At 34.1% G+C, this 24,076-nt stretch overlaps 1 protein-coding gene across 10 annotated transcripts in view; it reads left to right on the top strand.

The window, feature by feature from the left end:
• VPS13B (vacuolar protein sorting 13 homolog B) overlaps positions 1-24,076 on the top strand; it is a 950,112-nt gene that overhangs the window by 391,374 nt on the left and 534,662 nt on the right. The gene's annotated exons all lie outside the window — the stretch shown is intronic.

The raw sequence follows: 24,076 nt of genomic DNA on the forward strand, positions 1-24,076 counted from the left end.
CTAATATAAACCAATCATTATATTACTAGGAAACCATTATTTGTTGTAGGATTAAATCATTGCTAAACTAGATTTAACCATTGTCTCCTCAATTCCACTTAGGACCTTATTTCAAGTTCTGGCCCATAATACCACAGATTTAAAGAAAGTATACTTTTCACTTTGGGTGTTGCAAATTGTCACTATAAAGACAAAAAAAGAATACTGAAGTCTTCTTTTGATTCTTTGCTTTTTCTATTAAGATACTAGTTGTATAGCAATACTTTAGTTTTTATTTTTATTTTTCCCTGAGGACTGTGATCTTTTCATTTCTACTTTAATGCAGCAGACTTCATTATAAAAGAAATTCATTAATAGAAGATTCATTAATTGAGGTATCATGGTATATAATTCAAATATGAATTCATGTAATCTTATATCTTTTTGAAAAGGCATAGCAATGTTGTAATTGTAGTGTAAGTTTTAGAAAAATAAAGTACTTCTCTGGAAATGAGCTTATTGTAGCTTTTACAGGAACTGGCAGGAATTCAGCAAGAATTTAACCAAAGTGTTTCGTATGGAGACTTTTTTAAAGCAGTTAAAACAAGATTATAGTTTCCAGATGAAATTCTGAATGTCACATAGTGATGACATATATTTTCCTGGTTGGCGTGGCATGAGATGCAATTTACATGCCATGTCACGCTGACTTGTAAGATCCAAAAGGCATTATTTCCCCAGAGAGTTTCAAAAGTGATAACATTGAATATAGCATGTATCATGGCTAAAAGTCTCAAGAAGTGTTGCAGCTACTCTGGCAAGAAGCTTTAGACTTTAAATGTTTGTCTCTTCCAGAATGTATTTTTATAGCAGCAATACCAAGTAGAGGTTACTTTCTTTTCAAGTTGTTCAAAAACACATTACTCCTTTTCCCTCTCTGAAATTCCAGTTCCAGAAATCAAATCATAACACTATGTAACTGTGTAGTATAAAGGAGTATTGAACTAAAGTCATGTTATGTGGTCTCATCTCAAATTTGCTATATTAGAATTCTTTCTCTCTTTTCTCTAATTGATTATTAACAATTCTTTATTCAGTGCCCCATTTGTGTTTAACATTTTGATGAATGCTGTGTAAAATACAAAGTAGTATCAGATATAGCCCTTTCTATCTTGCTTTTCTCTCTACAATTAGATTTTAACATATTTACAAGAAAATCTGTTAAACTGTTTAATAGTGACTGGAAGAAATCAGGATGCTTGGGGAAGAAGAGATATTTTTGAGTTGAATTTGCTTTGAAGGATAAATTGGGTTTGGATAAGTATAGCCAAGAGAGAACTTTTATCACTGAGTAGGGTATATGGAAGTTTTAATTCAGAAGACATGGAATCAAATCTTAGGCCTACTGCTTGTTGTCTGTGTCATCTTGGGAACAAGTCAGTCAGTTTCTTTGGTCCTGAGTCACATCTATAAAATAAAGGGGTTGCACTAGGTAGATGCTGTAAAGGCCATTACAATTCTGAACTCTTACTAATGGATCCTTAATGAAGAAGGAAGGCAAGGGAAAAATATCCTTCTCTTAAAATAATAACCACATTTCACTTTTTTTTTGTTTTGCTTTTTTATATTGGGCAGTTATTTTACTAATATGCAAAATATTATCTACATGTATAAGTACAGAATTGATGAGGAATAATAAACAGACTACATAGATCAGAATGGGCACTGGGACTAATGAGAGATGAGTTTGGATAGAATGAAGCTGCATTATAGATGATATTGAAATCCAGAAGAGCACGATTTTCCATTATAAATAGAATGACTCATAGAGAAATAAGATGATGAAATCAATATTTAGGAAATATTAATTTGGTATTGCTATGAAAAATCTATTAAAGAGAAGATGGAGACAAGTTAGGAAACTTTTGTAATAAAGTTCCTTCTCAGGTGATTAAGGCCTAGCTATAGCTAAGGCCGCACAGTGGAAATTAAGAGGAAAGTATTTACTCAGTGGATATATTAAATTATAAAATGGCAGCACTTACTGACTTTTATACATTTTCACTATGGTACAACTTACACTTTTTCTCCCAGAGACTTGTACAGAATTGTAGTCCCTTTAGCCCATCCATATCTACAAAGATATAGTTAAAATTAAAATGAGACTTTATAATGTCTGGGCTAGCTCTCTGGTAGGCCTCAAGATCAGTCTAAGTCCTTTGTCTTTAGGAGGAGAAGTGAAGGAGGTAGGCAAGCTGCCACTTGACTCGTCAAAGATGGATCCTGGACTCTGGAGTCTGGAGCCTGAAGTCTTCCCTCCTGGGAAGTGGGTGCTGTGGCAGAGAAACTCTGACCCTCTCCCTCAGTTCTCCAATCCTTGCCTCCAATTACCTTACCTCACTATATTCATTAAGCACCAATCCTGAGGAGAGCCATCACATCACCATATCATCCAAGTATATGTTTATAGAGCCATCATTTCACATTGAGTAGGTACTTAGTCTTAAGTACTCTGCTGTTCTGGATTCAAGTATATCTTTTCAGAGTTCCAGTCCCCTACAAGGCCTTTTTTTTTTTTTTTGGACTGATATAAGGTAACACTTCATCATTCCGTTTATGTTTGACTGAACACATGTAGGGACAGAGCCTGGTATTTCCTTGCAATCTCAGAGTGGGTCATGTATTTAAGAGTCATAGATTCTTTTGAGATGGCTTATGCTTCTCTGGTCCATTCACTTCCCCAAATTTCCAGCAGCATAGATTTGATAAATTTATGTATTTTTCCTGTTCTTTTCATTTTGTATGTGTGCATACATGCATGTATGTGTATGTGTATAAGAGAGATGGATACTTTATCATACTTTCTCAAATTCTTTTAAAGAAAATTTAACTTTGTAAAAAATAATTTTTATTAATCTTTTTAGCATCATTTTAATTTTCCCCTTGTATCCCTTCTTCTCTGAGAGATATCCCTTATGATAAAGAATATTTTTAAAAGAAAAAAACCCTTGCAGGGAAACTGGGGAGAAGGGTCTTCTCATATCTCCTTTTTGAAGCTACATTTATTCTTTATAATTTCACAACATTCATTTCTGATGGTTTTGTGATTGGTCTTTTTATTTTCATTGATGTAGCCATTGTGCATATTTTCTTGACTTTCCTTATGTCAATTTGTATCAATTCAGGTAAATCTTTCTAGAACTCTGTTGTCATTACATGGCTTTTTACAGACCAGTAACATTCCAATACATGTATGTATCACATTATTTTCAACCAATTTTCTATCAATGGACATCTGCTTGGTTTTCATTTTTTACTGTCTCACAAAATATTGTTGATGCTGAATATTACACTGTATATGGAACCTTTCTTTTTGTCCCCTGGGATTTGTACTTAGCAGTGGAATCTTTGAATCAAAGAGTATGAACATTTTAGCCAGTTTATTTGCATAATTTCTAATTGCTTTTCAGGTTGATTGTACTAATTCACAGCTCTAACAAGAATGCTTTAGTGTGCTTCTCTTTCTAACACATTATATAAAGTGTGTGCCTACCATTTCTATAACATTCATTTATTTCCTATTTTTGGTCATCTTTGACATTTTGCTGGGAATGAGATTAAACATTTGGTCGTTTTGATTTTCTTATTTATTAGGTATTTGAAATATTCTTTCATATAGTTGTAAACAGTTTCCAGTTCTGGTTTTCAGAATTATTAATATCTTTGGACTATTTATTTATCTTTTGGTGGAGAGTATAGCATTTTTTGGTCATATATTTCTTTTGTCTACCTATATTAGATCTCTTATATAGGAGTTTGGTGTCTAAGGTACAAATAATGGAATCATTAACTCAAGTTAAAATAATATCATGAGAATCATTCATATTTATTGTATTCATGAAACCAAGAAGTCACATGTAATAATTATTGGAATACAGGAAAATTCAGAATGACAGATTCTGACCTTGAATTGGAAGATAAGTTCAGTTTAATATTTAAAAAACAATAACAAATTCTTGTTTTAAAGATTTAATAACATAAGTAAGATATAGGAAGTATAAAGGTCTTTCATGATCATAATTAGTGTAGAGAATCCACTTTTCAGGCCTAAGCTTTAGTACAAATTTTACCACTTAATTCTAAAAGAATAGTCAATTTGCTCTTGATTGTTGGCTTTCCCCTAATGGAACAATATTAGGAATTGCTTTTCATTCCCCGCCTCAAAAATGAAAACCAATGAAGTAATTTGTGTAAGTAGTTTGAATTCTTTGGAAGAACATAAAAAAGTCTGTATTCAAAATCACACTATATTGTTATGTATATTTCTACTCATCTCTGGAATACTAAAAAATGATTTAACATAATAAACAAGAAAATGATTTAATATTTTCCTCTTGAAATGATCAAAAAATGGACGTGGCCCTCTTCAACAATGAGGTGAACCAAATCAGCTCCAATACAGCAGTAATGAATTGAACCAGCTACACCCAGAGAAAGAACTCTGGGAGATGACTATGAATCATTACATAGCATTCCCAATCCCTATATTTTTGTCTGCCTGCATTTTTGATTTCCTTCACAGGCTAATAGTACACTATTTCAAACTCCGATTCTTTTTGTACAACAAAATAACTGTTAGAACATGTTTGTTTATATTGCATTTAATTTATACATTAACATACTTAACATGTATTGGTCAACCTGCCATTGGGGGGAGAGGATGGGGGAAGAAGGGGAAAAATTGGAACAAAAGGTTTGGCAGTTGTCAATGCTGTAATTACCTATGCATATAACTTGTAAATAAAAAGCTTAAAAAAAATTTTTTTTAAATGATCAAAAAATATTTAGTTTCTTTTTAATTTTAGCACCTGCTTTAGCTGTATGCAAAGCATGTAATTGATTTTCCTTCTAAACCAGTTTGAAAGGTTTAAATAAGTGAAAATCCCAGATTATTATGGTCCATAGATTTAAAAACATTTCTAACATTTCTTAGAAATTATAATTTTTCCTTTTAGTTTCTATCTAATCATTTATCAATTTTCTCTAGTCCTTAGAAACTTAGTATATAAAATATAGTCTCTGGTATTACTAGACCTGTTTTCCAAGGGGGTTATTGATAACACTAAAGCCTTATCTATATCATCATATTTATAGATGCACTTTTTGTAATACCAGAGAAATTATGTGGAAACAAATTGCAAGCCCATTAGTCAGAAAATGATTAAATAAATTCTAGTATACTAATGAATGAAATATGACTGTGCTGAAAGAAATGGTGAAAATGATGAATGTGGATGAATAAATATTAGAATATTTAGGATAGCTATGTAGTGCATTGGGTAAAGTGCTAGGCCTGAAATTATAATCATCAAGACTATTCCAAAGAAGAGATGTCAAAAAGGGCTCTCCCCTGTTTTTTTGCTAAGGTAGGGAATCTTGGGTAGCACTATATGTAACATAAGATTTTTTGATCTGTTCATTCATTTTTCTGGACACTTCTTTCACCTTTTGCTTTTTAGCTTCTAAACTGTAATAAAATCATAATTGCCACTGATACTGGAAAGGGTGTATCAATCAAGTATTCTTTAACTTCATTCATCTGCTTACTCATCTATGTTATTTCATCTTCCCATATTAAAATGTAATCTCCTTGTTGGCAGAAACTATCTTCCTTTTATAATTATATCCCAAGGGCTTAGCAGCTTACTTGGGACATATTAAATGTATGATCAGGGCTTTTTCAGTTCATTTCATTCACCATTTTTTGCTATTGCTCAGTTGGGTCTGACTTTTCATGATCCCATTTGGGGTTTTCTTGGCAAATATACATGAATGATTTGTTGTTTCCTTCAGCTCATTTTACAGATGAGGAAACTGAGACAAACAGAATTAAGTGACCTTTCCAGGTTCACACAACATATAAATGTGTCTGCATACAGATTTGAACTCAGGATGATAAGCCTTCCTGATACCAGACCCAGTACTCTATTCATTGTGCCATCTTGCTGCCCCATCAAAAATACTTTAAACTATTTTGTGTGCACACACATATTCAGAATAAATAGATCCAAACTAAAAGTGAAATAAATATCAGACACTTAAATCTAAATCAATAAAAAAGGGCTCTTGCAATTGGTTGGAATCGGGGAAGGCATCTTGTAAAATGTGATATTTGAAGTATTTCTTGAAGAAACTTTGAGATGTAATCAGATCAAGAAAAAAGGAATACATTTCAGAATTGGGGAATGATCAGTATAAAGATGGAAAAAGTGGTGCTAGATATAAATTCATTTGGCTAAACCTTAAAATGCAAAAAGGGAAGAAATATAGGTTAGGTAGGGCAGATTGTGATTTTTTTTTTTTTTTGGCTGAGGCAATTGGGGTTAAGTGACTTGCCCAAGGTACAGCTAGGAAGTATTAAGTGTCTGAGTCATATTTCAACAGGTCCTCCTGATTTCAGGACTGGTGTTCTATCCACTGTGCCACCTAGCTGCCCTGAAAAAATTTTTTAAATAAAAAAAAAAGAGGCAGCTACATTTTTTATAATAGAGGTAATAAAGCTCCATTAGAGTTTATTGAGTAGGAAAATGACTGATCAGATCTACTCTATTTTTTTTTTATTATAGTAACTTTTTATTGACAGAATCCATGCAAGGGTAATTTTTTTAAATTATCCCTTGCACTCACTTCTGTTCCGATTTTTCCCTCCCACCCTCCCCCCCCTCCCCTAGATGGCAAGCAGTCCTATATATGTTGAATATGTCCTAGTATATCCTAGATACAATGTATGTGTGCAGATCCAAACAGTTTTCTTGTTGCACAGGGAGAATTGGATTCAGAAGATAGAAATAACGCAGGAAGAAAAACAAAAATGCAAACAGTTTACACTCATTTCTCAGTGTTCTTTCTTTGGGTGTAGCTGCTTCTGTCCATCATTGATCAATTGAAACTGAATTAGGTCTCTTTGTCAAAGAAATCCACTTCCATCAGATTACATCTTCATACAGTATCGTTGTTGACGTTGTTGACGTATATAATGATCTCCTGGTTCTGCTCATTTCACTCAGCATCAGTTCATGTAAGTCTCTCCAAGACTCTCTGTATTCATCCTGCTGGTCATTTCTTACAGAACAATGTTATTCCATAACATTAATATACCACAATTTACCCAACCATTCTCCAATTGATGGGCATCCATTCGTTTTCCAGTTTCTAGCCACTACAAACAGGACTGCCACAAGCATTTTGGCACATACAGGTCCCTTTCCCTTCTTTAGTATCTCTTTGGGATATAAGCCCAGTAGTAACACTGCTGGATCAAAGGGTATGCACAGTTTGATAACTTTTGGGGCATAATTCCAGATTTCAGCCTCATTTCTTACCTAGCCTTAATCACTGATTAGGCTTTTTCTCTGTCTGATTGAGATAACTTTAAAATGCCAAGATCCCTCTACATCCAAATCCTAGTGCATTCAGGGATATTTTCAGTCTTTCTGATTTATATAGCTTTTGGGGAGAAAGTGAGACTGTTGACTTTTGTACTGCTCTCTTTTATTTATATACAATTAACTTGTTTGTCTGTTTCACCTCCCTGACAACTTTCTCTTTTGTCTCCAGTTGAATGAATGAAAGCTCCTTGAGATCATGGGTTTTTTCCATTTTATCTCCATATCCTTAAGGCTTTGGCAAAATATTTTACAATCCTATAAGCAAATAAGAAAGGTTGATTGATACAACTTGCCCTGGGTGACAAATAGAGAATTCAAGAAACTGGATTTGAACTAAAGTTCCTTGAATTTTATAGGTTTTTAATTCTTAAAGTCAAGCTCTGAAACAATTAGGGAAGACTAGTTCTGTTTCTTAAATTGTATAACTCGAATCTTGTATGGAATTTTTAGGCAAGCCTTAGTAGTTTTTGTTGCTGTACAGTCCGGTTTAACCCCTAGAGAGTACTAAGGCTTTTTTTTTTTCTCCTAATTATGAAATGTTGTGTTTTAATGTTTGTATCTCTGTTTTATTTTGGGAAGTACTTCAGAAGAAACACTCCCTAAAACTTGATATAGTGCTTTATACTTCTGCAATTTGACCTTGATTCCTTTAAGAATCTAATGGAAAAAAATTCTCATAATGAAAACAATAAATAAGACTTGACATATATTGTAATTTTTGCCAGCCAGATGTAGTTATTTTCCTAAAGGGAGGAAGTTTTTTTATGTTGGAATCTTAATATCCTTATCTTTGGCTTTGTTGTGGCTCCCAAAAAATAATAAACATTAGATCATGTAGAGAAAGAAATTTGGGGTGTTTCTTCTCTATTAAGTTTGTCAGTTACTTAATTATTTTTTAAAATAAGTTAGTTTCCTAAGAAAAGTTAATAGCATATATATTTTTTTCATATTATACATATCTATTTGTATGGAGAAATATCATGAGTAGTATGTTTTACTCCATAAGTCAACACATATTTGTTGTCTGTTGTCTATAGAAATAATATTCAATTATGTAAATGTTAAGTGCCTCCTAAGTGCAGAGGACTACTTTATTCAGACAGAGAAAATTTTGGTAAAATTTACCTGTCTTAGTGATGAGGTCCTGATTAGCTATCCTTCCAGCTGGGTGCTCTTTAGTAAAGAAACCTTAAAGCACTGATAAGATTATCCTGTTTCCTGAGGCAAGCTGAAATCTAGTCCTTAAGTAATACTTTTGATAGTAAGTAGATCTTTTGTTGAAGTAGAAACCTCACCTGTATTTATCCAATCAGAAAGCCAAGCTATGAAATAAAACCTGAAGTCATATTTTATCCATAAAATTTCTGCTCTTCCTGTAGATTTTTGCTAACGCTTTTTCAGGATTAACCTGCTATATGAGGTATTCTTTCACATCTCATAGCATCTTCTCTTTAATGATTTCTTCCTCCTGGTTAATTTTGAGATAGCCTGCCTTGGGGTACTCCCACCTCATGATGTTTTTTCTTGTCAATAAAAAAACTCTTATAGAGTGCTAAATCTCTTTCAGGGTTAGCTTGTCAAGTCTATAGTGTACTCAACTTCTTGGCATCCATCTTTCCTTAAAGACTTCTTCCTCCTGATTAATTTTGTTCTGTTAGGAATTTGTCTTTCCACTTGTTAATTGTTAAAATTCCTTTCCTTGCTAACTTCTGTGTGCCATTCATTTAATAAAATAGCAAAATCTTAGTAACCTGTGATGGATGTGTTGACATGGTTACTCCATGTCACGAATTTTTAAAATAATCTGTTACAATTATTCTCTCCAAATCTATTACTCTCCCAAAACCACTCCTTTACATATTTTATCATTTAAGTTGTTCAGTTGTTTGAACCCTGTCTGACCCTCTGTGACCCCATTTGGGATTTACTTTGGCAAAGATCCTGGAGTGATTTTTCCTGAGGCATATAGGATTAAATGACTAAACCCAGTCTCAGAGGTAGGAAATAACTGTGGCTTGATTTGAATTTAGATCTTCCTGACTCCAAGTGCATTGTTTTATTCATTGTGCCACCTGGCTGACCAAGTGTCTTTGGATTATAAAGATATATAACGAACATAATTTCACAATAATTCATTCATATATTGTAATGAAAATTCATACAGTGTAATGAAATAACAAGATTATGAAATCCTAATGTATTATTAATAAAATATCCATGACATTTTAAACTTTTACTATGGGATTGTTTTTTGTAATATTACTTTATGTCAGGCAACTAAAAGAGACTCAATGATATGCTATAGGTAGAACTATAAATTGGTCTAGACATCACCAAAGCAGTTTGGAATTATGCTAAGAAAATAATGATGTAATCATTACTCTGATCCAAATATCTTACTGCTTGAGATATACACCAAGGTGTAATGCCAGAGAAACTGAGCAAGACAGAGAGTAGAGACCAATTTAATAGTTTATTAAATGGAGAGATATACTGGGACCAAATGGATCCATGTTTGGTCCCAGGGCTGGATGATACTATCATCTCAAAGAATCCAGCATTGAGCATTAGACAGCAAGACTCTTTTATAGGATAACAAGAACAATGACCTAATGGGGGGAGGCACCTAGGATGACACAATAGAGGGAGGTACCAGAGAGGTTACTGATATTCTAATGACATCTAAAATAGATAGGCCTTTATCCTGTCAAACATTAAGAAGGAATATCTATAACTTAAAGATATAAAACCTTTATCTCATCAACCATTTAAGAGGGAATGATTATAGCCTGGGGTTTGGGGGCAGAGCAACTGAGGTAGACCTTTATCTCATCAAACATTAAGAGGGAAAGGTTATAACCTGAGGCAGAATAACTAAACAGGACAATGGGGAAACTAGGTCAGGACATCAAAAGGAAACTGTGGTGCAACAAAGGGAATCAAAAAATGAAAGATAGGTCCCATAAGTAACTGAAATATTTGTAGGGGCTAATGATACGTAGATAGCTGATGGGAAGATAAGTATTGAAACAAGGTTTATATTAATCTAAAATAATAATATTCATTAATTTTCTTTTTACATCAACTTCATTTTTAAATATACTCCTTTTCTCACCCCCTTCCAGAGAGAGGATTTTAACAAGGGGATTTCTTTTAACTAATAAAGGTATAAGGGGGAGGAAGGCAATTTAGTAAGACTATGAAAAAAATTAATTGAGACTGAGAATCCATACTATGTTTTCCATCTGTATTGCTTCACCTCCACAAAGAGAGGAAATGACATCCTTTTAATGGCTTTCTTAAGGCCAAACTTACATTACCTTACAAGTATAAAGAACTCAGTTTTTTTTTCCCCCATTTCCATCGATGAAATATTATATGTTGTTCAGATTCTGCTTACTCTACTTTTGATCAGTTTTATTTGCCTTCTCACATTTCTTAAATTTATTAATATTCAATGGTTCTTCACATATCATAATTTCTTTAGTCATCCTCTAATCTACTTTGTGAAATGTTTTAAAAACAGGTCCATAAATGAATTTTTGAATCCACTTGATTATTGCTAAGCCCTTGACACAACTAACACCTGTTGAGTGTAGTAAGGTCATTCATTTCTAGTTTTTTGTCCAATACTTCTCCATGGAATTGAACATTTCTGATCAGATAGAATGTCAAACTTATTAATGGCAGTAATTCATGTATTTGATGTCAAAGGTCATCTGTTATTTCTGAACAGGACTAGAGTATGACTTTCTTTGGTGAGGGTGTTTTTACCCTGAAAGCTGGAAGTTAACTGATGGAAATTTCATCTTGTCACAGAGACATTCACACTTAGTATCAAAGTACTTCATTGACAGCTGAACAAATGTTCTTGACCCTTTGACACCAATGAATGTCCTTGATATTTTGGAGATTTTTGAACTGCAAGAACATTAGTAATTAGGTATCAATTGACAAAATTTAATGATATAAAATCATACATGCTTAACTGATACCAATTAACCATTGACATCATTATCTGAATCTTCAAATCAATAATTAGTTTTTGTTGGCATACTGACTATTCCTTTAATTGCTACCAGATTTCAGGCCAACTCTGAAAAATGAAAAAAAAAAAGTTCTGTTGTCAAGTATTGATTGAAATGCAGTTTAAAAAAAAACAAAGAAAAAAGAAATGTAGTGCTAAAATAATAGTTTAAGCTAATTATATTGTCTACTCTGTTTAGATGTAGACCTTGGGCTAATTTTATGCTCCTTCAGAAGTAATTAATCAAAAAAAATTAGTGCTCATTGAATTAGCCTTAGATCTGAAATGGAAGCTTAAGAAGTTGCTCAGGAAGATAGAATTGTCAGAATTGATGTTAATGCATTTGTTTCTAAAAAGGATTTTTTTTTTTTTCATTTCAAAACATCTACTTACTCTTTGGGAAGTGCTGTTCTAGGGAAGCCTTGGAAATGCATAAACAAAATAGGCAGGGGCTCCAAGGAACAGTTTCTTTTATAAGGAATTTACATTTTAATGTATGTTATTTATTTAATCTTGAGAAACATAGAGAAGAATACTATTCAACTGAACTAAAAAAAAAAAAATCTGATAAAAATGGATATGTTAATATTTTCCTAAGATAAGTTGTGGTGAGTAAACCTATATCTGCCACCTTTTTTTTTTTTTTTTAATAGCTTTTTATATACAAAATATGTGCATGGGTAATTTTTCAACATTGACCCTTGCAAAAACTTCTGTTTCAACTTTTCCCATCTTTCCCTCCACTCCCTCCCCTACATGGCAGGTAGTTCTATACATGTTAAATATGTTAAAGTATATGTTAAATGCTATATATATATATATATATATATACACATATTTATACAGTTATCTTGTTCCACAAGAAAGATCAGATTTTGAAAGAAGATAAAAATAACCTGAGAAGAAAAAATGCAAGCAAACAATAACAAAAAGAGTGGAAATGTTATGTTGTGGTCCATACTTATTTCCCAGTGTTCTTTCTCTGAATGTAGCTGATTAGAGATTACAGATACAGATCAGAATTGATCATCATAGAGTATTGTTGTTGAAGTCTATAATCTCCTGGTTCTGCTCATTTCACTTAGCATCAGTTCATATATGCCTCTCCAAGCCTCTCTGTATTCATCCTACTGGTCATTTCTTATAGAACAATAATATTCCATAACATTCATATACCACAATTTATTCAACCATTCTCCAATTGGTGGGCATCCCTTCAATTTCTAGTTTCTAACCACTATGAAAAGGGCTGCCACAAACATTTTGGCACATACAGGTCCCTTTCCCTTCTTTAATATGTCTTTGGGATATAAGGCCAGTAGTAATACTGTTGGATCAAAGGGTATGCACAGTTTGATAACTTTTTGAGTATAATTCCAAATTGCTCTCCAGAATGGTTAGATCCTTTCACAGCTCCACTAACAATGCATCAGGGTCCCAGTTTTCCCACATCTCCTTCAACATTTGTCATTATCTTTTCCTGTCATCTTAGCCAATCTGACAGGTGTGTAGTGATATCTATAATACAAATCTAAATTTGTATTTCTTTGATCAACAGTGATTTGGAACACGTTTTCATATGAATAGAAATAATTTCAATTTCTTCATCTGAAAATTGTCTCTTCATATCCTTTGACCATTTATCAATTGGAGAATGGCATGATTTTTTTATAAATTAGAGTCAATTCTCTATATTTTGGAGATGAGGCCTTTATCAGGACCTTTAACTGTAAAAATGTTTTCCCAGTTTGTTGCTTCCCTTGTAATATTGTTTGTATTCGTTTTGTTTGTACAAAGGCTTTTTAATTTGATGTAATCAAAATTTTCTATTTTGTGATCAATAATGACTTCTAGTTCTTTGGTCACAAATTCCTTTCTCCTCCACAAGTCTGAGAGGTAAACTGTGTTGTTCTAATTTATTTATAATCTCATTCTTTATGCCTAGATCATGAACCCATTTTGATCTTATCTTGGTGTATGGTGTTAAGTGTGAATCAATGTCTAGTTTCTGCGATAGTAATTTCCAATTTTCCCAGCAATTTTTGTCAAATAATGAATTCTTATCCCAAAGGCTGGTGTCTTTGGCTTTGTCAAACACTAGATTGCTATAGTTATTGACTATTTTGTTCTGTGAACCTAACCTATTCCATTGATCAACTAGTCTTTTTCTTAGCCAATACCAAATCTTAGCAGTTTGGTGACTGCTGCTTTATAATATAGTTTTAGATCAGGTACAGCTAAGCCACCTTCATTTGATTTTTTTTTTTTCCATTAGTTCCCTTTTAATTCTTGACCTTTTGTTCTTCCAGATGAATTTTGTTGTTATTTTTTCTAGGTCATTAAAATAGTTTCTTGGGAGTCTGATTGGTATGACACTAAAGAAATAGATTAGTTTAGGGAGTATTGTCATCTTTATTATATTTGTTTGACCTATCCAGGAGCACTTAATATTTTTCCCGTTGTTTAGATATGACTTTATTTGTGTGGAAAGTGTTTTGTAGTTTTGCTCATATAGTTCTTGACCTTCCCTTGCAGACAGATTCCCAAATATTTTATGCTATTGACAGTTATTTTAAATGGAATTTCTCTTTGTATCTTTTGCTGTTGGATTTTGTCAGTGATGTATAAGAATGCTGATGTTTTATGTGAATTTATTTTGTATCCTACAGTTTTACTAAAGTTGTGGATTATTTCTAATAGCTTTTTAGTAGAATCTCTGGGGTTCCCTAAGTATACCATCATATCATCTGCAAAGAGTGATAATTTGGTTTCCTTATTACCTACTCTAATTTCTTTAATTTCTTTTTCATCTCTTATTGCCGAAAACTAGCATTTCTAATACATTATTGAATAGTAACGGTGAAAGTGGGCAACCTTGTTTCACTCCTGATTTTACTGGGAATGGTTCCAGTTTATAACCATTACATATGATACTGATGGTCTTAGGTAGATACTATTGACTATTTTAAGGAAAGGTCCATTTATTCCTATACTCTTAATAGAAATGGGTGTTGGGTTTTATCAAATGCTTTCTCTGCATCTATTGAGATGATCATATGGTTTTTGTTAATTTGACTATTGATATAATCAATTATGCTAATGATACTATTAGCAATTATGCTAATATTGAACCAGCCCTGCATTCCTGGTATAAATCCTACTTGGTCATGGTGTATTATCCTGGAGATGATTTTCTGTAATCTTTTTGCTATGATTTTATATAAGATTTTTGCATCAATGTTCATTAGGGAGATTGGTCTATAATTTTCTTTCTCTGTTTTCGTTCTGCCTGGTTTAGGTATCAATACCATGTCTGTTTCATAAAAGGAATTTTGTAGGATTCATTCATTCCCTATTTTTAAAAATAATTTATATAACATTGGACTTAATTGTTCTTTAAATGTTTGGTAGAATTCACATGTAAATCCATCTTGTCCTGGGGATTTTTTCTTAGGGAGTTGATTAATAGCTTGTTCTATATCTTTTTCTAAAATAGGACTATTTAACCAATTTATTTCTTCCTCTGTTAATCTGGGCAACCTATATTTTTGAAGGTATTCATTTCATTTAAGTTATCAAATTTATTGGCATAAAGTTGGGCAAAGTAATTCCTAATTATTGCTCTAGTTTCCTCTTCATTAGTGGCAAGTTCTCCCTTTTCATTTTTAAAGCTAACAATTTGATTTTCCTCTTTCCTTTTTCTAATCAGATTTACCAAGGGTTTATCTCTTTTGTTTTTTTTTTATAGAACCAACTCTTAGTTTTATTTGTTAATTCAATAGTTTTTTTTTATTTTCAATTTTATTAATCTCTCCTTTTATTTTTAGAATTTCAAGTTTAGTGTTTGATTAGGGTTTTTAATTTGCTCTTTTCCTAACTTTTTTTTATTTGTAAGCCTAATTCATTGATTTTCTTTTTCTCTGTTTTATGCAAGTAAGCCTCTAGAGAGATAAAATTTTCCCTTATTACACTTTGGCTGCATCCCACACATTTTGGTATGATGTGTCATTATTGTCATTCTCTTGGGGCAACATTATTAATTGTGTCCATGATTTGCTGTTTCACTCAATCATTCTTTAGGATGAGATTATTTAGTTTCCAGTTACTTTTTGGTTTATTTTCCCCTGGATTTTTATTGAATATAATTTTTATTGCATCGTGATCTGTGAAGGATGCATCTACTATTTCTTCCCCTCTGCATTTGAATTTGAGGTCTTTATGTCCTAGTATATGGTCAATTTTTATATATGCTCTATGAACTTCTGCTAAGAAAGAAGAAACTCCTTTCTGTCTACATTCAGTTTTCTCCAAAGATCTATCATACCTAACTTTTCTAGTGTTCTATTTACCTCTTTAACATCTTCCTTATTTATTTTGTGGTTTGATTTATCTAGTTCTGAGAGTGCAAGGTTGAGATTTCCTACTATTATAGTTTTGCTTTCTATTTCTTCTTGCAGCTCTCTTAACTTCTCCTTTAAGAATTTAGATGCTACATACTTGGTGCATATATATTTAGTATATATATCTATGTATCTATATGTATCTCCCTGCTTCAAGTGTGTTTCCTGTAAACAACATATTGTAGGATTCTGGCTTTTAATCTAGTCTGCGATCCACCTCTGCTTTATGGGGGAGTTTACCCCATTCACATTTATGGTTAAAACTACTAATTCTGTATTTCCTTCCATCTTACTATCCCCAAATTATGCTTTTCTCTTTCCTTTCCTCTTTACCCCCCTCCCCAGTATTAGACTTATGAGCACCACTTGCCTCACACAACCCTCCCTTTTTAGAATCCCTTCCTCCTCCTTGAAGTCCATTCCCTTTTCTTAAACCTTTTCCTTACTATTTCTGTATTCCCTTCTATTTACCCTAACCCTTCCATTTTAGTTTTTTCCCTCCCAATTTTCAGTGAGGTGGGAGAAGTTTCTATGTAAACCAAATATGTCTAATATTTTCTCTTTGAGCAAAATCTGATGAGAGTAAAATTCACACTATGTTCATCCCCCTTCCTTTATTCCCTCAGATATAATAGGTTTCCTTTGCCTCTTCATGAGGCAAATTTTTTTTCCCCCTCTTTTTTCCTCCACTTTTCCCTTTTTCTGATACAATTTCCTTTCCATCTCTAGTTCTTTTTCTATACCAGTAAAACCAAATTATATATGTACTCTTTATGAATACCCATAACAGTAATATAGTTCTTCAGAGTTCTTTTTACCTTTTTATGCTTCTCTTGAGTCTTATATTTATTTGGAGGTCAAACTTTTTCTTTAGCTCCAGTTTTTTCATCGGGAATAAGTGAAATATACCTATTTCATTGAATGTCCATCTTCTTCCCTGGAAGAAAATGCTCAGTTTAGCTGGGTAGTTTATTCTTGGCTGCATACCAAGTTCTTTTGCCTTTTGGAATATCAGATTCCAGGCCCTTCGATCCTTTAATGTGGATGTTACTAAATTCTGAGTGATCCTTTATTGTGGCTCCTGTTTTGAATTGTTTTTTTCTAGCTCCTTATAGTATTTTTTCCTTGGTCTGATAGTTCTGGAATTTAGCCACAATATTTCTTGGAGTTTTGATTTTGGGATCTCTGTTAGTAGGTGATCGATGAATTCTTTCAATGTCTCTTTTGCCTTATGTTTCTATAAAATCTGAGCAGTTCTCTGATTTCCTGAAAAATAGTGTCTAGGCTCTTTTTTTCATCATGATTTTCAGGGAGTTCAATAATCCTTAGATTATCTCTCCTAGATCTAATTTCCAGGTCTGTTGTTTTTCCAAGCAGGTATTTAATATTTTTTTTTCTAATTTTTCATTTCTTTTTGGTTTTGCTTGACGGATTCTTGATGTTTCCTTGAGGCATTCATTTCCATTTGTTTAACTCTGATTTTTAATCAATTATTTTCTTCATTTTCTTTTTAAATTTCTTTTTGTATTTGTCCACTTGAGTTTCTAAATGCTTTGTTCTATGGAATTCTTTTCCATTTCACCAATATTTTTGAAAAGAATTATTTTCTTTTTCCAATTCACAAATTTTGTTTTCCTTGGAATTCTTTACCTTTTCCAATTCACAAATTCTGTTTTCCTGGGAGTTGATTTCTTTATCCACTCTATGTTTTAATAACTTATCCTGACCCTCTTGCAAAGCTTCCCTTTCCTTTTTCCATTTTTCTTCTACCTCTCTTTTGAGATCCTTTTTAATTTCTTCTATGAGAGCCTTATGTGATAGGGACCAGATCATATCCACATTTGGATCTAGAATCTAGAGACAAACTATTTTTAGTCTCCTCAAGGTTTGAAGTCTTCTCTCTTTCTGTATAGAAGCTATCAATAGTTAGAATGCGTTTTGCCTTTTTGCTCATTTTGAAAAACAAAATAAAACAAAAACTACACTCTGCTTATCGGGGGCAGTGGGGTATTTCCAAGCTGCTTCTACAGAAAACAGGAAGTGGCAGCAAAGGGGCGTGAGATAGCCACTGGCTGTGCTGGGATTAGCAGTTGTGCTGAAACAAGCAGCAGCAGCAGAAAGGCAGCTATGCTGGGACCAATAGCTGCATCTGGGCTTGCCTCAGGCTGAGTCCCTTCCGGTGCTGGGTGGGTGTGGCCTTGGCCAGGCCCCAAGAGACTCTAGCATTTTGGGTTATAGTCTTTACCTGCTGTGTTTACAGTTTCTCTGCTGATCTGCTGGCTTGCTGCCAGGGTAGAGTAGCCTCACTGTGGTAAAGTTCTGCCTGTAGATTTTCTGCCAGCAGAGACCACACCCTGGCCCCCTCTGGTCTGCTCATTGTGAACTGTTTGCCATGCTCTTGCCTGACTCTGTGCCCGGCCTAACCCTGTTTTTATTTGCTGTGCTGCACAAGCTAAACAGACCTTTTCTGACGAATTTCAAGATTATCTTCGGTTGGTAATGTGTTGTACTCCCAGTATTCATGAGTTCTGACAGTCAGGCACTAATTCTGAGGCTAAATTAAGTTTAAATAGATTGAGGGAAAAGGAGAGTTTAGGAAGATGGGTGTGTCCTCTCTACCATCTTGGCTTGCTCCTATCTGCCACCTTTTTACACAGTTGTGTAACCAGATGCAACCGGATTTGGGCAGCATTTTATTTTGATTTTTTCAGTTGTGAACTATTCTTTATGACCCCATTTGGGGTTTTCTTGAAGTGGTTTGACATTTTCTTCTTTTTTTTTCATTTTATAGATGAAGAACTGAGACAAAACTGACTTAAGTGATTTGCCCAGAGTCACACATCAAATAAATAAATCTAGTCTGAGGCCGGATATGAATTCAGGAAGATAATTCTTTCTGACTCCAGGCTTGGCACTGTATCTATTGTGCCACCTAGTCCAACTTTACAGAGACCTCTTGGGGGAGAGAGACCTCTCCCCCAAGAGTATGTATGTAAAGTATGTAAAGTGTGGACATTATTATGGTTTTTGATATATTGCTTCATTTTGCTGAATATTTTTCCATTTTTTTTTTTTTTTCAGGTTGGCTTTCAGAAGGGGTGTGTGTGGAGGAGTGGGTTATAGAGGAAATGTAGGCCATATTAACACAAATGAGATATATAAAAACTCATTTTTAAAAATGATGACTTTGCATATCTCTTGTGAGACAATAAATATGATGTTTCCTTGACCACTGTATCTTTTAAAATGATGGCACTGCAATTCTTAATAGAAATATTATAAATCTACCAGACTTTTGGACACAGCTGGAATGTTTAGGAATAGTGTAGAGTTTTGAATAAGACAAGTCTTATGGATGAAGACTGCAGAGTTAGAAGAATTCCTTTGCATAACACTTGCCTGCCTATATAATATCTTCTTGTAGATTTTGTGATAATTTGTTTTCTAAAATACCATTCTAATGTCAGCCATTTATCTCTTATTAAATGTTATAGAATACAAAATATTTGAAAGCAAAATGTATTCCAAACCTATAAGAAGAAAGCCATGTTTAAAAAAAAAAAAATACATTAGAACTTATCACAGGTATTTTGCCAACAATAATTGGACATATTTATATAGTTGTTTCTTTTTAAGTGGGAAAAATATTTTTTCTTCCTTGATGATTTTTTAATTCTATTAGCTAAATCACAAATTTAGAAGAATAATTATTTTTTATAGTGATACCACACGTGGCTCTTATATGTAGCTCATGGCTTTTTAAGACTTCTAATTTGTGCATGAGAATTATTAGGTTACACCAGACTCTACTGGGCATACAATACACATAGTTCCTTTGCAAGATAATGAATGCATATGTAGTTCCCAGAATTATTTAACTATGAATTACTTAACTATGTGTATCACTATTTTTTGTTTGTGAAATTAATATTAAACCAAATTTCTTTGTCTGTTATTGAAAACTTAGTGGTTATTATGATATAAAAGACAACCATCATCATATAGTCCAGAATTCTTAGGCCATCATAAAAGTCTTTGTTGTTCATTTTTTCAATGTTAAAAAACATTTCTGAGATTTATGATTAAGGCAACCTTTATAGACATATTCCATTTCTCTCCTCTCGGTGTAAATTAGGATCACCTCTTTGTACTTGCCTTGTGAGTAAGATGAAATTAAACATGCATGAGAGTAAAAACATAGGTGATAGAAAATGGAGAAAATTAATATATTGAAGAATTAAATAGTCACTCTTTAGCTTTTCTCTTTCTATGAAATTGCTATTGAGTTTAAAATAAGGAATTGGGCTTAATTTCAGAATATGTTTCTGTTACCATAAACTAGATTAACACTTGATTTAATGCTGGAAAAAAAAAAACATTAAAATTTTGCCTTAAGAAATTTAGTTTCAAAGTTAAACTATTGGGCATTAATTTGATAGTAAGAGTGTTTTCTACTTTATGTAAACATTGTCTGATCCTTAAAACAAAATGTATGTGCCTCTTCTCTTTTAATTTAGTTCAGTCTGACTAAGGGGCTTCACAGAAAATCCTAAAAAGCAGATAGTTGACCCTGGAAAGCTTAGCAATTGTGGTGGTTTTTTCTTTAAAATATAATATAATGATTCTCTCTAGGGTGTAGGTTTCTTGGGGAGGTTTTCTGGAGGTGGCCTTAGTTTCAGTTGAAATAATAATTACCCAAATGCATTCAGGTGTTAAAAGTTCAGATCTTTTATTACTTCCTCCAAAATAGCCCAGTTAGTTTTTTTAGAGGCTTATCTTTCTGCTTGCTTCCAAGAGCTCTTGGAGCTTGTCCTTTGCCTCTGCTTTCTTCTGCCTCCAGCCAGCACCGAGGTGGCAATTGCAATGAATTTCTCTTGCCTCCAAGAGAGGGCTTGTGGGTTTTCTCCCAGAGTGCTCCTCTCCAACCCCTGACAATGTTCCCAAGTCACTCCCGAAGCCAAGAGCCTCTCTCTCTCTCTCTCTCTATATATATATATATGATCTCCCAAAGGTTGACTCCGCCCCTCTGAGGGAGGGATTAAGGGAGGTATGAATTCAGGGAGGTATCAATTCAGATATTTCATACTAAACCCTGAAATCTCCCAAACTCCAATGAGTACTTAAATACTTCTTGCTTATACGAGTTCTCCAAAGGTGTGAACACAAGCACTGTTTCTATCAGTATTAGCAACTTATCACCTTGTAAGGATTTGCTCTAAGATGTGAACCAATAAGCACCATATCAATTCCATTGAGTTAACACCAGGATTCTGACATCTCCTTTGAGTTTTCACCTTGTTTCAAGTTGAGTTGATACTAGGATTCCAACAAATGTGGTGTTCTTTTTCTTTAAAATAATAATTTGAAAGTTGTCTCTGGGAGAAGATTTTTTGGGGAGGTTTTCTGGAGGCAGCCTTAGTTTCAGTTAAAAGTAATAATCACCCAAATGCAGCCAGGTGATAAAAGTTCTGATCTTTTATTGTCTCCAATATAGCCCGGTTAGTTTTCTTAGAGGCCTATCTTTCTGCTTGGTTCTAAGAGCTCTTGCAGCTTTGTCCCTTGCTTCTGCCTATGCTTTCTTCAGCCTCCAGCCAGCACTAAAGTAGAAGATGCAGTGAATCTCTCTTGCCTCGGAGAGAGGGCTTCTGGATGAACTCACTTGATGCTCCCCCCTTTAATCTAATTCAGCTGAACTCTCCTTGGGCCAGGTTAGCCCAGAAGCCTATCTTTCTGCTTGGCTCCAAGAGTTCTTGCAGATAGTCCTTTGCCTCTGCTCCCTTCAGCCTCCAGCCAGCACAAAGATGAAATGAATCTCTCTTGCCTTAGAGAGAGGGCTTATGGGCTTCCGTATTTCCCAGAGTGCTCCTGGCTCTCAATCTCCCAGAGTGCTCCTTTCCAATTCTTGGTGATGTTTCGAAGTAACTCTTTTGACTGGTTCCCTGCAGCTCTGTTTATGTTACTTCTCTGAGAGTGGGATTGTGGGATATCTCCCAGTGTTCTCTCTGGCCCTAAGAGCTTCAAGGGAGGTGTGAATTCACAAAATTACAAAGTTAACTTTTGTGAATCTCCCATACTTGTGAACTCCAATGAGTACTTAAATACTTCTTGCTTCTATGAGCTCTCTAAAGGTGTGAACAGGAGCATTGTTTCTATCAATTGTACTTAGTACCTTGTTTCAAGTTCTGGCCCATAACATCTCCTCATAGGATCAAATCAATCATATCGAACCATGCTAAATTAGATAATTATTATCTCTATCAACTCTAATGACTTTAACACTTTGTAAAGATTCCAACAAGCAAAGATAAGCATTTGTTTGTATGTAGAAAGAACCTTATACATTTAAATTGTCAGTGAGATCAATCATCATTTTCGAATACCAATGGATTAACAGATCATTGAAACAGAATCAGCTTTATTTTTATCTGTGTCTCTAGCATCTAGTGTGATGCAGTTCCCTTAATATATGTTTCATGATTTAAATTGAATTGAGTTTTTCCAGAAAAATCATGCTGTTCCTCATGATGAACCTGAATTATCAGAAAAAGTTACAATATTTTTGTTCAGTCAATTTTCAGCTGTTTCTGACTCTTCATGACTATTTGGAGTTCTCTTGCAAAGATAGTAGCGCTGTGCCATTTCTTTCTCTACCTCATTTCACAGACAAGAAAACTGAAACTAATAGAGTGAAATGATTTGCCCAGGGTCACACAGCTAGTAATGATGAGGTGCGAGAATTGGGATGGGATATCCCCTCTGGTTGGAGCTGCAGGACTTATGTGAAAAAATTAGCAAACCTGAAATCTCTGTCACAAAAAGAAATTGTATTTCCCCTAAGAAGACAGTTTTCTAGGAAGTAAGCCTTCTTAGTGGGCAGGGAATAAGCAAAGATGGGTTACACTGAGAAGATATTTTCACCAGTGGGCAAGGTCCTATTAGGGTGTCTGTGAAGACTGGGGTTCAGAGTTGTCTTTTCTCAGCCCTGAGACTTGGGGCTTCAATTCAATTAAAAATTGAATGATATTACTTAACTGGGAGTTAGAGTAAATGTTGACAATGCACCAGACCTAGATTTCCAATTGAAAAGAAATTACTTATCTTGGGAGATTGATCTACTGGGAGTGGTTCCGGACTAATCTTCAACTCAATACAGGGTTTGGCCATGTCCCTGGCCATGCTCTCCAACTGGGTAAGACCACTTAACTAGCTTCCCTTAAGGTGGACCTCTTTCAGAGGAGAATTTGGACAGTTTCACCATTCACCCTCATCAGTAACTGCCTAAAGATCATGTCTTCATTTAGGAAGATGAGTCTTCCTGACTCCAAGCCTGGCACTCCCTATAAACTATCCTTGAGGCAATTATCATCTTCATTTTATTTATGGAGAAACAGGGTCAGCAAATTTAGATATGTTATCTGTGGACAGATAGCCAGGAAGTGATTTAGTTAAGTCTTAGATGTAGATTTCATCTAATTTTCTTTCCATTTCATCACACTTATCAGACTGATACCTCTGCCTCCAGTCCTATTGCAGGCTTGTATCTTCTAAGAGATTAATCTAACAGCAGACTTTTAGGGGATAAACTCAGAAGCTATAGTGATGGACCATGGGGGATGCATCTTTTCAGTGCCACACCATTGCCACTGCTGTGGATTCTGGTTGCTCCAGAATTTAAGGTGTTTTGAATTATTTGTCTTTTAATCTTAGGCCAGAATTTTCAAGCAATAAAGGTACAAGTTTCTTTGAAAAGGAACACTTTTCAAGGCAGAAGGGTTATTATTCCCAATATTTCCCTTATGCAACTTATGTAGCTGAGTATTATACATCACTCCTTAACTATGGAATCTGTCAAGACTGTTCATGTGCAGTGTGCTCTTGAAAATGATTTAAAAACCTATGAGCAATGTTCCATGTACAGGAGATCAAGAGACATAATGATGAGGTCTTAGATATGGGCTACCTAATGAAATGAGTATCTAATTAAGGTCCGGTGGCAGGTTCGGGGTACAGGGAGTCAAATAGAGCTCCTGTGCAACTCCTTTGGATTTGGCACAAGGATATGGAGTTAAATGAGGTCTAGTGGCGGCGCAAATTTATTGGCTCGAAAAGCTAGATTGATAAAAGAGGTTTATTATGGGGTTTGGAAGTAAGGTTAAAGTATAGTTAAGGAATAGGTAAAGGTAGAGAGAGGAGAGCACCAGAAACAGGATTCTAGTGGACAG

Source organism: Sarcophilus harrisii, chromosome 1 (genome assembly GCF_902635505.1).
Source record: "Sarcophilus harrisii chromosome 1, mSarHar1.11, whole genome shotgun sequence".
Lineage (NCBI taxonomy): Eukaryota > Metazoa > Chordata > Mammalia > Dasyuromorphia > Dasyuridae > Sarcophilus > Sarcophilus harrisii.